The following is an 18,372-nucleotide window of genomic DNA, read 5'->3' as shown; positions in this document are numbered from 1 at the left end:
TACACCACTTATCCAGGGCATGGGCTGTCAGAGCAAAGGCTAAATGAAAAGCTATCCATACTAAACTACTCAGACAAGCCCTGCTCTCTGCCAGGCGGAGGCAGCCGGGGCTGCCGGTTGCAGTCTAAGCCAGGCCTGCCTGGAACAGCACGGCTCCCACCATGCACCCAGCTGCCCACCCTGCAGTGCTCCTGGGGAGCAGTGAGAAATGCAGAAGACTGTCCTGAACAAGGTATCCTTCTGTGTTACCATAAGGGAATGCTAAACAAGTTTCCTCTGCTAAGAATAAAAGTAAGATTAGGACTGTAATTTTTATAAAACCACCTTTGAGAAAAATAAACCTCAATTATCTCCTGCATAAGAAAAAAAAAAGAAAGAAAATAACAGATCAGTCCTCATGCTAGAAAATACCGGAGCCCACAGTTCACAAAGATGTCTTAATACCTTTAATAATCAAGGCACAATGAACCATAAACAAAAAACTTAAATCCTTCTTCTGGTTGAGCTTCTGTCCCTCTTCACTTGCATTCATGAAATCATCACTGAAATTTACTTTTTATTTCTAATACAATTTAGTTTAAAGCAATGCCTGTGACTAATAATGTCCAGCTAATTAATTCAGGATAATGAACAGTCAAATAAAAGCAAATTAAAACCCAATATTCAAAATTAAAATATTTTAATAAGTGGATAAGCACTATGCCACAAAAGAGGGACTATGGCAGCCTGCTTTGACTATCGTAAATTGGGCTATACTTTCAGCAAGTTAATGCAATTAAAAAAAATAGGATTATAATATGTGCATTTTAAATTAAGACATAAATAAGGAGATGTAAAAAATGTGCATTCTATCCACTAAAGCTTTAACTATGATTTTACAAATTTCCTTAACCCCATAGGGGTAGGAAAAGAAATCTTGAGCTCCAAATAATTAAATTCCTCATTTTGAAGCAAGTATAGATTACCTTAACAAATTAATCATCAGAATTCCACAAATTCTTAAAGCGAATTATGAAGTTAGCTTTTATAAAAATTCTTCTTCATTTGTTATATGTAATTATATTTTTGTAGTAATAGATCTTAAATGCTACAGAAATAAAAACTGCTAAACATTTAAGAAATGTCATATAAAATATCTTAAGTACTTCATTAATATTAAATTGCCAATTAATACATCTATATAATGTATGTGTAGAAACACTCTATTTACACCCATTAACAGGGCCTGACTTTGAAATTACTGTATCATCTGATCACTGCTTCACTGTACTAGGAAATGACAATATAACTAAATACTTGGAAACGCACTGTAAAAAAATATCATGTCCGTATATCTCTTTGACGGGTCTTCATGCATTTAACATTTCAAAACCATGACAGGGATCTTATTTCCAAGATAAATTCCCCTATCTACTTATTTCTTCATGTATTTATTGTGGATCTAACCTTCTCCTACAAGAAATAAATAAGGAGGTTAAGTAGATGCTATCTTTTAACAAATAGTTTCTCCACACTGTATTACAACTTTATGAATGACAAAATAAATCCCTCATTTTTAAATCTACCATGATGTACATTTAACAAAATTACATCTACGAAACCTCAATACATGTACTCTATTATTCATACGTAATAAAAATGTTAAACGAGAGCTCAGTGTCTGTCATGAAATGACAAAAGCCAGATAACAAAGAACAAACTAAGGCCACTGCTTGACTTTCAGAAAACCTCACGTGTTTTACAATTTGCTTTATGAAAATAAGTTCATGTGGTGGTACTTTAAAAAGAACCCTGAAATATTACCAACATAAAGTATCCTTATAAAGATTCAGACCTACTCTTCAATGCGGGTGTTTCCTGGAACTACACAAATTCTGAGTCTCAAGTACCGTGAATTATCTCACTTCATGGAACAAGTCAGTGAGAATGACGTCCACCCATGAGATCCAGCTCTCCCTGGGCCCTTCATGAAGCTTATCCCAAGTCATCTCCAGGGCAGAACACAAGTGAACATATGCTGCTCGGCTCTAAGAAGGGAAGGCATTAATGTGTGTTCTAGATGCACATTAGGAAGACATGAACACCCACAATACCCAAAACACTGTTTTAAGACTGAGGAGGCAAAGCAGGAAAATAGTTAGATTTGGATCTCGAGGGATCCCTGGGTGGCGCAGCGGTTTGGCGCCTGCCTTTGGCCCAGGGCGCGATCCTGGAGACCCGGGATCGAATCCCACATCAGGCTCCCGGCGCATGGAGCCTGCTTCTCCCTCTGCCTATGTCTCTACCTCTCTCTCTCTCTCTCTCTCTGTGACTATCATAAAATAAAAAAAATAAAAATAAAAAAAAAAAAAGATTTGGATCTCGAGAAAATCACAGGCTACTAAGGGAAAAAATATTCAAAATAATAACCTCAATGCCATATTTAATAATAATGATTTAAAGGTAAAATGCCATCATGAATTTAAAAGAAGAAACAGGGCAGCCCAGGTGGCTCAGCGGTTTAGCGCTGCCTTCAGCCCAGGGCCTGATCCTGGAGACCTGGGATGGAGTCCCACGTCGGGCTCCCTGCGTGGAGCCTGCTTCTCCCTCTGCCTGTGTCTCTGCTTCTCTCTCTCTCTCTCTCTCTCTCTCTCTCTCTCTCTCTCTCTCTCCCTCCTTCTCTCTCTCTATGTCTATGAATAAATAAATAAAATCTTTTTAAAAAATTAAAAAATAATAAAAAATAATAAAAGAAGAAACAACTAATGGGGCGGGCAGATTCAAGAAGGCTTCCCAGAGGTGATATTTAATTTGGATGGTAAAAGATAGGGGCATATAGACACAGAGAGGTGGCAGAGATGATGTGGTGAGAGAAGTGCAGAATGAGGGTCCCAGCACTGGAAGCACCAGGCCCTGACACAACACATCCACTGTGACTCTGATTGCCTGCCACCCCCTTAAGGCAGCCTTCCAGTTTCCTAGGAAAAGGGTGACACCCTGTGACCTATATTAGGTTGGATCAAATGTTATTGATTCATTTTCTATCCCCACACAGTGGTCTTCCATGAGAAACTTCTTGCTGAACTGGATATATGATCTACTAGAAAGAGGTCGTTTAGTAAAAACTTGGTAGTCTCCTCTTCATGAAAATAGCTTTCTAGTAGATCAGTGGAAGGATGTAGGAAGACCAGTACATGCCAATCCTGTCAAAGTTATAACCAGAAGGGTAAACTAGATGAGCATACAATAGGAAGATGATATTTGGTTCACCTTGTATCCTTAAAGGGCCATACAGTGCATGGTACACAGTGTTATTCTATATATAATTTTGGACCAACCAGATGAACTAATAAACTAGTGATTAAGAATTGGGGGACCTGGGTGGCTCTGTTGGTTAAGTGTCTGCCTTCAGCTCAGGTCATGATCCCATGGTCCTGGGAGGGAGCCCCATGCCAGGCTCCTTGCTCAGCAGGGAGTCCGCTGCTCCCTCCCATAACCCTGCTGCGCTCGCTCTCTCTCTCTCTTTCTTTTTTTTCTTCTTTCTTCTTTCTCTCCCCCTCCCTCTCCCTTTCTTCTTTCTTTCTTTCTTTCTTTCTTTCTTTCTTTCTTTCTTTCTTTCTTTCTTTCTTCCTTTCTTTCTTTCTTTCTTTCTTTCTTTCTTTCTTTCTTCTTTCTTTCCTTCCTTCCTTCCTTCCTTCCTTCTTTCTTTCTTCTCCTTCTCCTTCTTCTTCTCTTTTTTTTCAAATAAAATCTTTAAAAAAAAAAATAGTTTCATTCTTTACTCAGTCTTACCAGATGATTCTTTACTCACTTACCAGACTGAGTCAGAATGGGAGACCTGTGTGTTATAGGAGTCATGCCGGCCACCTAGAGCTCCCAATTCTCATACCACTTGGTCATCTCACCTTCCTGAGCATCTGTGCTTATTTTACAAAATGTGAGTATTCAAACATACAGAACGTAACATAACTGCATACCTACCACCTAGATGTATGTATAATATTTATGTTTTCCATATTTTTTTCAGCAACTTTCTTTGGTATTCTAAAGTTCTTAATTTAACTATTTAAATCTTAAACATTGGGATCCCTGGGTGGCGCAGCGGTTTGGCGCCTGCCTTTGGCCCAGGGCGCGATCCTGGAGACCCGGGATCGAATCCCACGTCGGGCTCCCGGTGCATGGAGCCTGCTTCTCCCTCTGCCTGCTTCTCCCTCTGCCTGTGTCTCTGCCTCTCTCTCTCTCACTGTGTGCCTATCATAAATAAATAAAAATTAAAAAAAAAAAAATAAATAAATCTTAAACATTCATAAATAAATTTTTTTTTTAATGATATAACAGGCCCTAGCAAAAAAAAAAAAAAAAAAAAAAAACAGGCCGTAGCAGAGGAACAACAAATGTGCTGTGCAGAAAGCCATCTCCGGGGGGAGAGTAGGAGGGCCAACACCACTTCCAAGTCTTAGATAATCTGGCGACTTTCTAATATTCACTAGCAAGTTCAAAATGCCAAATAGCGCTCTAAGACCTGTAATGAGAAAGGGTATTTTGTTACCTACTTTCTCCTCAGGTTTCACTAGATATTTCAACTGGACATAAAGTCACCTTAAAAGGTTTCAAGGGGGGGGAGGTCACAAGCAAAAGAAATCAAAATGATACCACACTTTTCATAAAGGCAGGCATTAGAGGACAACGTAGCAATGATTCGTACACTTTGAGGGAAAGGATTTTATGTTATTTTATTTTATTTTTAATTTAATTTTATTTTTTTATTGGAGTTCAATTTGCCAACATATAGCATAACACCCAGTGCTCATCCTGCCAAGTGCCCCCCTCAATGCTCGTCACCCAGTCACCCCAACTCCCTGCCCACCTCCCTTTCCAATACCCCTTGTTTGTTTCCCAGAGTTAGGTGTCTCTCATGTTTTGTCACCCTCACTGATATTTTCACTCATTTTCTCTCTTTGAGGGTAAGGATTTTAAACATAGCATGTTACACATAACCCCTGTACCAATTCCTACCAAGAGATGTCATTACAAAGTTCCTGGTTTCTAGGGATTGAAATGTTCAACTTTCTAGAATAACGCCCTTCTTCATGTTGGTTACTATGATATGGAAGTCAGTAAGGGTTCATCTCTTAGTGTAAAATTTATAAAATGTATAAGTTAAATTTTAAGCATTTTCTGGTATGTTCACAATAGGTTTCTGGATTTATGGTTCTATGTACTGTCTTCTCAGCACCCCGCCCACACTGGGAATGGCTGTGAGCCCTTGTCTGGTCTCCCTGTTAAACCTGGTGGGGTACCGGTCTTCTCTGAATCCTCATGACATGACTTGTAATAACACAGTCAAGACTAAATAAAACTCACATCTCTAGACTTAAAATTTTGAGGTGAGTATCCTCACTAAATATCCTCATTGTTAGATACAAACTAAAAATGATAAATCTCACAGAAGTATCATCAGGCATTATGTACAAACTCAAGAACTGGTGGGAGCTGATTTATATGATTAACACCATTATCTTAATAGGTACTTCTGCCTTATGGAAACTCTGTTACAACAGTCTGTTTTCGAATGCCTAAAGGCAAGTTATGTCAAAATATACAGCTTCTACTTTGAATTGTGCCATTATCTTTCCATATTACTATAGAAGGTAAGCATCTTAACAGGAGATTCTATATCCATATTCTTCAAAGTATTTTTTTAAATGTTATTTAAATTATTTTAAATCCTATTAGGTAGATTATTGACTATTGAGTCAACAATTTATTAGGAGCTTAGTAAAATATCTGCATATATCACACTTACATATGAAGACAAGGGTATCTTGATACTTTGGTGCTTTACTACTTTGTAATTTTTTGAATACAGTAAGAAATGTCACTAGCATATTTTTATGTTCTTTTCTAATCTCTCTAATTCAGGATAATTTAGACTATAATTGCTTTAGCAATGCTTTTTAAATCTGTGGATGTCCCTACCTCTCTTCCAAAAAGCTCAGTCTAGCTATACACAGCTGGGAAACTCCAGGCATGTGTTTAAAAACAAAAAATCCCCTTTAAAATGTAAGGGGATATTTACGATTATCCATCAGCTGGGAAGTAGATAAATAATGGGTTTAATCACAAAATGAGATATCATAATGCTGTAAAAATGCACCAACTTAGGCTACATTTATTAGCAAACAATCTCAAGAATGTAACTGCATTAAAACAAAACAAGTTGGGTACAGAACTATACCATTTACATAACATTTTTACATAACAGGAGAAGTACTAAATACACACCTATGAAGTCCACACACAAGAGCATGCACGACATCATGTCTCTGAAAAGTAGGATTATGGCATGCATATGAGGATAGCATCCACTCCAGTGCTAGGATTTGGTTGTTTTTAAAAGAGAAGGAAGCCAAAGTACATGTGGCCATATGTTAACATCTTCTCAAATACTATGTTTTTGAGATTTTTCACAAGTCAAAAATGAGTATTTTAATTAAACAATCAGATGATATTTCTTATCTTCTTTACACAACTCCTTGGACCAGTCTTGTCAAGTTAATAAATCACACAAATTCACATCTGCAAAAAATGCACAGCAAATGAGCACAGTCTGATGTGCTACAAATAAAATTTTAATAGAAGAGTAAGCTAAATTTTGTCAAAATATTAACTAATCATGCAGTTATTATCTTTCAAAACTGTGAAACAAAGGTGTTGACTGATGTAAAACTATTCCTGTAAAGCCCAACTGAGGCTGCAAAAATGTAACTGCCAGGTATTGCTGGTCTTTAGGGGGAAAATCAGAACACGGATCTGTGAACAGGTGGCCAGGTATGCAGGATTGCCCCCCAAACCATCCACCACACTAATGAATTTGTTTCAACAACTCCTAAGTTACTCAACTACTACCAATGCACAGGCAGTTTCTTTGGAAAGAAAGCCTCTTTTTAAAATTATTATAATGTAATAATTATATGATAACACACTAAGAGATGAAATGAGAATAGAGAATGACAGAGTCTCTGCACAGAAGGGTCACCATACGAATTCTGCTGAGCTGCAAACATAACTGAAAACCATCACTTTCTTGAACAAAGAAGCACATAAAAGGCATCTAAAGACAACCACTGAAGAACAACTACAATGCTCAATTAATTCACATGAGCATGCCTTATGCTAAAAAAGTACCCTGAAGGATCACAAAGCTAAATGACAAAGTTCAGGACATTCTGCCGTGATAACAGATGCAGGATCTGTAAGCACCAAAACTGTGAGACGCCTCTATTGTTTCTGGCTCCAGAAACAGTGGAGTAAAATATACAATCCTGCTTTAAGACAGATTCATGTCCAACAGTCACTAAATCCACATTAAATACCTCAGTATCATTCCACAGTCATCTTGTTCACCTTATTTCCATTAAGTTTCAAATTACTGCGTACATGTTTAAATATAATACCCAACTTTAAATTGCACAGAAAATAAAGAAAAAATAAAGAAGAAAATCAGTATTTTCCTTGAACTGAGTAATCAAAAAGATACAGGGACTGCTAAATAACAAGTAGAGGACACTTAGGGTCTCTCTGAGCATCTGCTTCCAAATACTTGTGTGCCTGTATATGTGTACAAAGTCCAAATAGAAACTCTGACTCAGGGATCCCTGGGTGGCGCAGCGGTTTGGCGCCTGCCTTTGGCCCAGGGCGCGATCCTGGAGACCCGGGATCGAATCCCACGTCGGGCTCCCGGTGCATGGAGCCTGCTTCTCCCTCTGCCTGTATCTCTGCCTCTCTCTCTCTCTCTGTGTGACTATCATAAATAAATAAAAAATTTAAAAAAAAAAAAAAAAAAAAAGAAACTCTGACTCAATGAATGAAGTCATAACCCGAAACCAAAAATATTACATGATAATACTAGTATCCAGATTACTTGAGTTACGATAGACTAGGAGAGTGGCCTGTTTCTGATTATAATAAAACATGAGCATGATTTATATCAAGAAGCCACAAAGAGCTAAGATTAGAAAGGTTTCATTTACTAAATTCAACTCTTTAGGCTCAAGTGTGGTAGCAGATGAAAGTTGCACCCCACCAACCCCCACCCCCAGGGCTTTTATACAGCACGCAAGGGAACCTGCTACTGAAGCCAAGAGTCTTGAGCACATTTTTGCCCTGAACAGGTGATAATTAGCCTAATTAACAGGCTAGATCCTTGTTAACTAGTTGGAAAAGAAATTTAACCTCACTCACGCCAAAGCCTGTCATTTTAAAACCTCTTAACGTATCATTCAGATCCTAAAAGCTGTGAAATATCTTTTCTGGCTCTTTCAATTCAATCCAAAGGTTGAAAAGCTTTGTGTCAAAATTACTTCTGGGAGGAGCATTAAGTAGAATATTAATCCCAGGTTGCTTTAGTCTACTAAGAACCAAGAGAATGACTCATTCTAAAGAAAAACATTCAAGGATTATAAGGTCTATGCCCTCAGAGATTTGAATTCATCCTTCAAAATCTCATTCCCATGAAATTTTTCTTTGTCAAAGAGACCATAAACTCCAGCCTACCCATAACCATCTCATGAAGTGTGGCTGGAGTTTTTCCCATTTCCCTGTATGTGCAGTATCTTCGATCAGGGGCTAGGAAAGGCTCTGTGTAAAGAACACTAAATATCTTCTCCATGGCAGGTCATCAGATTTGATGCAACCACTCACCTCTGCCTCCATAGGACAGAAGCAGCCACAGACAGTACATAAACAAAGGAACATGGCTGCGTTCCAATAAAACTTTATTTACAAAAACAGTTAGTGGGCCTGCTCTGGCCTGCAGGCCATAGTCTGCAAATCCCTGGCTTAGATGACAGAGGTCACATCCCCCGCCAATTTATGTCCCTGAAACACTCTGATCTACATAGGGAAAAAAAAAAAATGGAATGCTGCTGAAAACAAAGCTCCACTAAGTCCCTTTCTCAAGGTCTGAGAAGCTAGGTTAGTCCTGAAATAGTTTGTCTCCCTCATGGCTTTACAACACCAGTGCCAGTATGAGAAGAACAGGTGGAAGGAATTAACACGGCATATGAGACCCATTCTCATCTCAGGCTACCCCCTCTTTTTCAAACTACCCCCTTTCAAGGGTTTCACAGAGCTGGAGGGCTTGAGAAGTTGAAACAATTTTAACTAACCAGAGAAGTCAAGTCCTGAAGAACAAGACATATATTAAATTGCCACAATCCTCTACTCTGAACTAAATGAAATTTTATCGCTTCAGGTTAGGGAAGAAAACACCAGATTTCTGTAAGGAAGGTTAAAATAGCAGTTACAAATAAAAGACTAGTATTACTGTTTAAAGACCATATATAGAGAATTTCTTTTAAGTCATTGCTTTTACTAATATAAAAATTTTGAGATAATTGACATAATGAATTTTTTTTTAATAATAAATTTATTTTTTATTGGTGTTCAATTTGCCAACATACAGAATAACACCCAGTGCTCATCCCATCAAGTGCCCCCCTCAGTACCCGTCACCCATTCACCCCCACCCCCCCCTCCTCCCCTTCCACCACCCCTAGTTCGTTTCCCAGAGTTAGGAGTCTTTATGTTCTGTCTTCCTTTCTGATATTTCCACCCATTTCTTCTCCCTTCCCTTCTATTCCCTTTCACTATTATCTATACTCCCCAAATGAATGAGAACATATAATATTTGTCCTTCTCCGATTGACTTATTTCACTCAGCATAATACCCTCCAGTTCCATCCACGTTGAAGCAAATGGTGGGTATTTGTCATTTCTAATGGCTGAGTAATATTCCATTGTATACGAAAGATGAATGGATAAAGAAGATGTGGTTTATGTAGACATAATGAATTTCAAACTCCATTTACAGTTTCATCACAAATGCCTTGACTACTGTTAAGTCTTTGGACATTTAAAACACAGTCCTAACAATTTTCAGATTATAATTGTTCAGGCTTCTTCTATAGCAACTAATTAATAAAAAGAAAACACATATTAAAACCTACTATGTGTCTAGCACTGACCTGTGCTTTATTCAAACCTATAACCAAAGACATATATGCCCCTGCAAAAAGGGCCAATGGTTCAATGGTCAACACTAGTATCAGTGAAATAAGCAGCATACAAAAGCACCACATTGCATGCTTTTAAACATCTTTTAAGATGCTTAGAAAAAGCCCTGGTGGCTATGGACTGAAGTGGCTAGAAAGGCTTCCTGGCTGAGGTGGGGCTTGAGGTGAGCAGACATCTGTAATGCAGGCAGCCGGCATGGCCACGCTCAGGAGCAGAGGCAAGTGGAGGCGGCCAGCTGGTATATGTGAGCAGGGAATCACTCCTCTGAACCCCCACAAGTGGGTGGGAGCATGCTGCACGGAAGGGAGTAATATGTTGCAGAAGATGGCCCCAATAAGCAGAGAGAGGAATTCAGCTCTGATAGGACAGAAGGGACACCTATCTGTTGTTTCTCCTTCTCCCCTTCCTAGCCTCTTCCATGCTTGCTTTTTCACAATTATTTGATTACAGTTTTCTAAGGAAGTAAATGTATCCTTCACGAATACCCATGACCACATAGATAGATTGTATCACATAGATTGACCACATAGATTGTATGTATATATACATACAATCCACAATTAATGTACATGTCTGGGGGAAAAACCTACCATAACGATGTCCTCATCTGAGAATTGTGATGAACTCAATTTCATATTTGGCCAAGTAAACACAGTTGTCCAAACGGCATGTTAGCGCTAACAAAGACAGCTGTCCTTCCAGCTACCTACCTATAGATGCTATGAAAACATTACTGAAGAGCTAAGAAACTCAGACTAGATAATTCACATGTTGCTGGAAAAACCTTGTATTAAGTTTTCAGATGATAATCTCATCAGTTACTGTATTAGAATGAGCCAGCTAACAAATATAAACAGAACAGATTTTACCAGGAAGACAAAAATTAGGCTTACAGAAAGGAGAAAAGCACTAATAGAGAAAATCAACTACGAAATTAATTTTCTTTTAAAATTTGAATACATTAAAATTAGGGGCACCTGGGTGTCTTAGTCAGCTGAGCTTCCGACTCTTGGTTTCAGCCCAGGTCACAATCATAGGGTCGTGAGATCAAGCCTGGCATCAGGTTCCACGCTCAGCGCAGAGTCTGCCTGAGATTCTCTCCCCTTCTCTCTTTGCCCCTCCTCCCTCTCTCTCTCTCTCTCTCTCTCTCTCTCAAATGAATAAATATGTCAAAATTAAACACAATTGATGGAAGCCATGTATGATCAAGAATTTCTACACCAATTCAGATAAAATGTTACAGTCCTACTCATCAAAAAACTATGATTCATATAGAATTTATAAAAGTCATAATAAGGTTTTCATTTTGATGGTGTTATAGTATTATGCCAAGAAAATGTTTCATGAACATGACTGTATGAAATTTTATTAGGTCAGCTACATATTACAGAAAAATCTCACACATCTCTATAGAATAAATCCCAACCCCCTTTTGCTAATAAAACTGATAGTGTCATAGGAACAATATCACTCAGTTTCTTGCATGCCAAGACTCAGAAATAATATTCGGGTTCAGACATTCATGGTGCTGGGGAAAAAGAAGTTTAGCACCTGGCTTGGACAGCCTCTCGAGCCTCAGTAGGATGTGACTCTTATTCCTGGTGTATACTCACATCAGTATTTCTAGAAATACTGAGCACAGGACAACCCTTCATTCTACAACACAGTTAGATTACTGGTGTTCTATAAATAGTGAATCAAGAGAATTATCTATTATTTCACAATGATTTAAAACAGCAACAATAAAGAAAGCCATAGTTTCCTACTTGGATTCCTTGCCAACAATCTGTGCCAGTAATACACTCCAATAAAGACTATCAGGGTACTTTAAAAAAGAGTAATAGTTTTCTCAACAAAATTAATAGCTCAAGACAACATGACTGATCCTAACTAGTGCTTGGGTTATACCTCTAACATAGGAAATGGAAATCTGTTAATACTGTAGCCCTATTAGAACCACTCACTGACACCAACAGACAAGGGGGCAATAGACTCTCACTACACATCCCAAGTGACTTCATACAGGGATCAAATATACAACAGATTAAACTGAAATGAACAAAATATTCCTTTCTACCAAAGGAGTTAAAATTTACCTTCAACATATGTACTTTTTTTTTTTTTTTCCTGAAAACTCTTCTTGTAATACTGGAACATGTTCCATAGACCTATGCGTCTTATACACCAGCAAATATGGTATGCTTAAAATTTACCCTGTAGGTCTCTATGTATCTATTACAGAAACAGAATTTCTAGACATTTGCATATATTTTCTGGATTTAGAAAGGCCTGTCCAACTGCACGGTGATTGTGGGATTTGCTGGAGCTAGGAAAGGCAGCCCCTCCAAAGTTGGGTATTTCATTGTCTTGGCCTTTGTCATCATCTCGGCCTTCTAGCATGTCAAGATGATCTAGGGAACCATTTGAGCTCAAGGTAAGATTAGCTAGAAGGGTTGAGATGTATTGCCCAGCAATCTCAGAGTTCAGTACAAAATTGACCTTTCTGAGACCTCAGTCCGAAGATCAGCAGTTACCGCACACTCGAGAGTAAATATCCTGGGGCATCTGTGCCCTGCAGCAGCATCACCAATACACAATGTGAGCACAGCAGACGGGCTCAACGTGCACACTGGAGAGCCTGACACGGGTCACAGCTTGCTTTAAATCATAATACTCTGACATTCAAATATATAGAAAGATCATGTAAGGGATTTGATTTGTTCCTTTCTAAATCGTAAGTTCAAGGGAAAGTGCTAAAATTAGATTAACAAAAAAAAAAAACCACAAGTTTGTAAGGATTTTAAAGTTACTGTGATCCGACTGTGAGCAAGCAGTTAATAAAACACCAGAAGGCTCCTCACCATTTCTCAACACATAGCCACTGTGCAATGGGTATGGAGTCACCTGCAGTGAAGCAGGAGTAAAACCAGAGATGCATGCAGGTCTGAAGTGCAGGAGATGGGGGAAAAAACTCTCCAATGCAGGGCAAAGCAATGATGTTAGCTTCCTTTCAATACAAAAGAGCATGATTTATTTAAAAACTTGGATGTGTGTAGCTATGGATCCTTCTTTTCATAAAACAGCTTTGTGAATCTCATCTACTTCTCATATATTCTAAATTATTTTGAAAAGATAAGTTCTGATAGGCATCTATAAGCACTGTATATATAGATCACGTATACCAATTTTGTAAATCTTCAACGTCTCAAGACTATGTGATAGATTGCCATTATCATTTATTATATACTTTCCAGCATTTACAATACCAGACTGAATTTTTTTCTCATATACTACTTAAAGTGCATAAGCAAAAACAACTGGAAAGATGCAGTTCAAATATATTCATACTTGGCACAGGAACAGTGCTAAGGAATCTCAAATACAGAATTAAATGAAGCTACCAAAATGAGCTGAACAACAAGAATGACTTCTCATTTATGGGCTGGGAAAGAACAGAAATGAGAGGCAAAGAGCTTGGTAATTTAGGCTTTATGATACAAAGAAAACAAAACTGCTCAACAGTTTATACCATTAATATCCTTTGTTTTAAAGAGTTTTTGAAGTGAAACAGGTTGAAATGAAGTAAAGGCCAAGGAATTATTTCACCTAAGGTAGTGATGAGGAAGCCTGGAGCAGAACCGGGGCAGCAGGCCTCACCGAGTCTCAGACAGGGTCAGCTGCCCCAGCAGAGTCCAGAGGATGGAAGCATTTGTACAAAGGCACCCAGAAAGAACACTGCAAGAGAGTCCAACAAGTTCAGCTTGCCCAGCAGCCAGAAGCACGGATGTCCTGTTCTCCCATAACAAGCCTGGCATATAGGTATCTTCACTAAATACCAGATTCCAGCCAAGGGTGACACTTGACCTTCGCACACACAGCAGCCTACAACACATCGGCAGCTGGTGGAGGACCCCTTCTTTGACTTGAGAACAAGACAGTCTGGTGATTTTCAGCAGTCACCTTTGAGGCTTCCTCCTCACCTTTCCAAAATCATAATGTAGGGTCTGGTACTTAAATCTCCTTTCTGACCTCTGACTTTCACCCCTATGGTCATCTCTCTTCTGACAACTTCCAAATTTCTATCTGCAGCTCAGATGTGTTCTGTGAGGTCTCATCTCTATTCAGCTGTCCATTTGACATATCCACTGCGATAGGGAACAGGTTTCTTACATCTAATGTCTAAACCTGGCTTCCAATGTCTACCAATGGAACCTACTCTGACAGTGGTTTTGCCCATCTAGTTGATGACATGACTTGACTGCTCAGGCCAAAATCCTGACATCATCCATTATTCTTTTTCTCATCCAACCTACTAGTAAATCCTATGGGCTGTGCTTTTCAGATATTCAGAGTCTGGACACTTCCATCTACCCCAATTGCTACCCAGGGTCCAAGTGACCACCATCCTTTCTTAGCAGGATCACAAAAGCCTCCAACGAGCTCTCTGCCTCTCCTCTCCCCCCAATCCACCTTCCTACCATTTCAGCCTGTTCTCTGCACAATACAGACAGTGATTCTGTTCAAACTTAGGTCAGACCACTCCAGGCTTCTGTTCAAAACCCTCTCATATTGCACTGAAGAAAAAAATCAAGGTCCTTGCAGAGTCCTGCAGAGCATCATGTGGCCTGAGCTCCCATGAATTTCCCATCTGGTGCCTCGTTCCTGGCACACTGTCTCCTGCGGCACGAGCCATGCCCTGCGTACTTCTTCTGGTGGGACACACTGCCTGAAATACTCATGTGGCTTAGCTCCTCCTGATGCACCTGTCATCTTGTCTCTAAGTCTTTCCTTTGGCACCCCAGCCCTCCCTATAGCTCTCCCCTCTTTTATTTTACTACATCATCACTATTTTAAAACTGATACATATTTGACTTTTCATTTGGTTTACTGATTCTCTCTCCACACCAAAATGTAATAAGCTCATGACAGCAGAACTTTTGCCTGCTTTATTTTCTGCTATATTCCCAGGGCCTGGTACAGAGTAGGTACCTGGTAAGTGGTTGTTCAGATAATGCATTAAATATTTCAAAGGAATGAAATTTACAGAATTACGTTTAATGTGTCACTTATCAAAAAAATACACATACACCACACATACACAAATGTATGAATCAACAAATAAACAGAAAACAATTGGAAGAGATTCACAGCAAACTGTGAATAGTAGTTGTATTAGGTGGGAAGCCGGATGGGCTGGGAGAAGTCTGGAGGAAGGGGAAAGGGGTCAACTGGAGAAAAGAGAGCTTGCACTTAGCACTTTATATGCTGTACTAAAAAGATTTACACACATTCCACTTTTAAAAATATCTATGAATAAACAGATTTTTAGAAGCATAATTTTTAAAAAGAGGTTTATCGTAAATAAAATTTACAGGAATCATTAATTTTCACCCACTGTTGGCTTTTCTATGTCCTACTTCTACAGTATCATTTTTTTTTAATTTTTATTTATTTATGATAGTCACACAGAGAGAGAGAGAGAGAGAGAGAGGCAGAGACACAGGCAGAGGGAGAAGCAGGCTCCATGCACCGGGAGCCCGACGTGGGATTCGATCCCCGGTCTCCAGGATCATGCCCTGGGCCAAAGGCAGGCGCCAAACCGCTGCGCCACCCAGGGATCCCCTACAGTATCATTTAGCTACAGTCGGAGTAGTAGAGAGACAGACAAGAGTTGAAATATTTATTGAGGCAGTATAAAATCAGAACTTTAGAAAGAAAGATATCTCTTGGTCTTTCAATTTTTGAAGTCAAAACCTCATTATATTTGTATTCAGATAGCTCAGACATCAGTGTCCAATGACTTTATAAGCCTACACTGAGAATGCCATAAGATTAGCAGACAGCTAATCATAGATACTGTTCACTACAATTAAAGAATCTTCTGTTTGCCACGAATAAGAACATAATCACAATTTTAGAAGAGATGGTTTTAGGTGTTAGATAACAAAAAAATAATACCAGACTTTAGAGGCCATCAGACCAGCTTTCACTAAAGATCTTTCCGTGTTTTATATCCCATTTTAATTCCCCATATTACACAAGAATCCAGATCCTACCACAGCTTATTTGCCACTCACAGATCTATCCCATGCCATCTCAGGCACATTGTCTTTTGATTATTTCCTATTTTTATATGTGTACATTCCCAAAAAGATTCTAAACAATTCAGGGATATTTACGCTGATTTTCAACTTCTTGATATCTTTCATAGTAGCACCATAGTGGGGAGCAGAAAAGGGATACACTAAAACATTATACAATTTAATATTTTATATGATGAAATTTTATCAAAGGCTTAAAATATGGCAAGAGTACTCTGATAAATGAGATTCTCTCTTTTTTTAAAATATTTTATTTATTTATTCATGAGAGACAACAGAGAGAGAGAGAGAGGCAGAGACACAGGCAGAGAGAGAAGCAAGCTCCATGCAGGAAGCCCAATGTGGGACCTGATCCGGGATCCCAGGATCACACCCCGAGCCAAAGGCAGATAAATGACATTCCTAATGGCACACTGAAAACCACAAAGTTGCTCGAAGGAGGCCATAGCATAGAAGTGGAACAGAGAGCCGTCAGGACACCAACTCAGCTGTAATGCTGGTGCCTTAGTTATTCCTCTATCCTGAAATTCTACTTATGTCAGGTGCAATGGAGCTGGAACAAAATACCCTCAAAATATGTCCCCACAATAAAACCCTACAGATCTAATCTCCACTGATTCCAGTCCTAGGGCCAAGGTGTGACCCAAAATCCCAAACTAACCCCCGCCCCCAAGGACTGGAAGGAAGGGTTCCAAGGAAGAGTCCATCAAATATATTGGTGTGCTATCAACCGACCATCATGGTTGGTGAGAAATTCTGTCTCCATCATATTTTATGCCCCATATTTTTATCCATATGTTTATACACAGTCCAAATGCTAGTTAATTCTCCCCTGGAACAAAAAGCCCTGACTTCCAAGAGACACAGGCTTGAGTACCTGTATTCTTTAATTTGTCTAAGATTATAAAACAGGATGGCAGAACACAACAATCTAATAAATTATGCTGCAAGGTACAGCTGTGTAATAATACAAAGCCAGAAAGTGCAGGCAATGGAAGGTAAGACAGGAATGAGAACAGAGAATGCTTGCTGTACTCTACACCCTAAAACGAGCTGTTCTGATGCCTTATAGGTCACAGGTGCTCGAACAATCACTGTACCGAAAATTCTCCACTAAAACTGAGAAGCAGAATAGGAACACATAAGAACAAAGGATGAATAAACAGAGACTTCTACACATAAGCAGTGGATAGAGATGAATGGAAGATTCCACTGGCATTTACATGTTGATATTCACAAAAACCTGCTGAAGAGCTTGGTTCTCGAGAAGAGGTGCTTAAAAGACAGAAGAGACATTGGTCCTCATTTCTACAAACCGCCTCATGGAAACGTCCGGAAGTCTTCACTAACATTTTCCATAATAACTAAGTTCACATCAGTTACTGGGATTCACTAGTCTTCAAAAATAACATGGAGTCAGCACTAGGGAACATAAACAGAGGCACTCAGTAGTGGGAGAAGCAGAAAAACAATACTGGGAATAAAAGCTCAGGCAAAAGATCATTAGGAAAATTTCCCCTGTGGAACAACAAAAGCGAAAATATTAGCACATTTCAATTGCTATCAAGTAAACAAGTCCTCTGATTGAATTTTAACTTTTACCTGAGCTACTTTAAGTAGATCTGACCTGGGACCCACAGAGACAAAGCCGGCGACAGGTAAAGAGGGAACATTATAGAATTCAACAATCAAATTGAAGGGTACAACTTTCTGAAAATTTGGGCAATTTAACTTTGACAGGTAATAAAGCCAATTAAGCTTTAACTAATTATGTGAAGTTCCTATCATATGCTGAAGTAGTAAATAATTAAAGTGCTATATGAATATACTTTGCACTTTGATACTCAATCAAGATAAAGATGACCTCAATGTTACAGAACACAGAGCAAAAATACAATTATGCATTTGTCCCACAAAGCAACATCAGAACATCAGATATGGATGTTCCTGAATATTTGCTAGTTCCCTCCTATCACTGTCATTTAGCCTCTTAGACACATCTGGCTACTTGGAGCAAGGCAAGGTGGTCTCTATCTGGTGGCCCAACAGCTGCCTATGTGCCCATAGCTCAATCTGGCTTGCAGCTAGCTTCTCCTGGTAAGTTCAAGGACATATCCTGTAAAGCTAGTGGTCCAGTACTAGGTTTCCTCTTTGTTTAAAGTAATTAATCCTGTTTCAAATCATTATTTACAATTAGCAAAGAAATTGCTTATTT

The 18,372-nt window shown here is 38.9% G+C and overlaps 1 protein-coding gene across 3 annotated transcripts in view; it reads right to left on the bottom strand.

Moving 5' to 3' along the window:
* The window catches only part of ZNF407 (zinc finger protein 407), a 448,632-nt gene that overhangs the window by 179,961 nt on the left and 250,299 nt on the right, over positions 1 to 18,372 (bottom strand). The gene's annotated exons all lie outside the window — the stretch shown is intronic.

The sequence above is a fragment of the Vulpes lagopus genome, chromosome 24, assembly GCF_018345385.1.
Source record: "Vulpes lagopus strain Blue_001 chromosome 24, ASM1834538v1, whole genome shotgun sequence".
Classification (NCBI taxonomy): Eukaryota; Metazoa; Chordata; class Mammalia; order Carnivora; family Canidae; genus Vulpes; species Vulpes lagopus.
The sequence above is the reverse complement of the archived record's forward strand: the minus strand, read 5'-3'. Positions and strand labels throughout refer to the sequence as shown.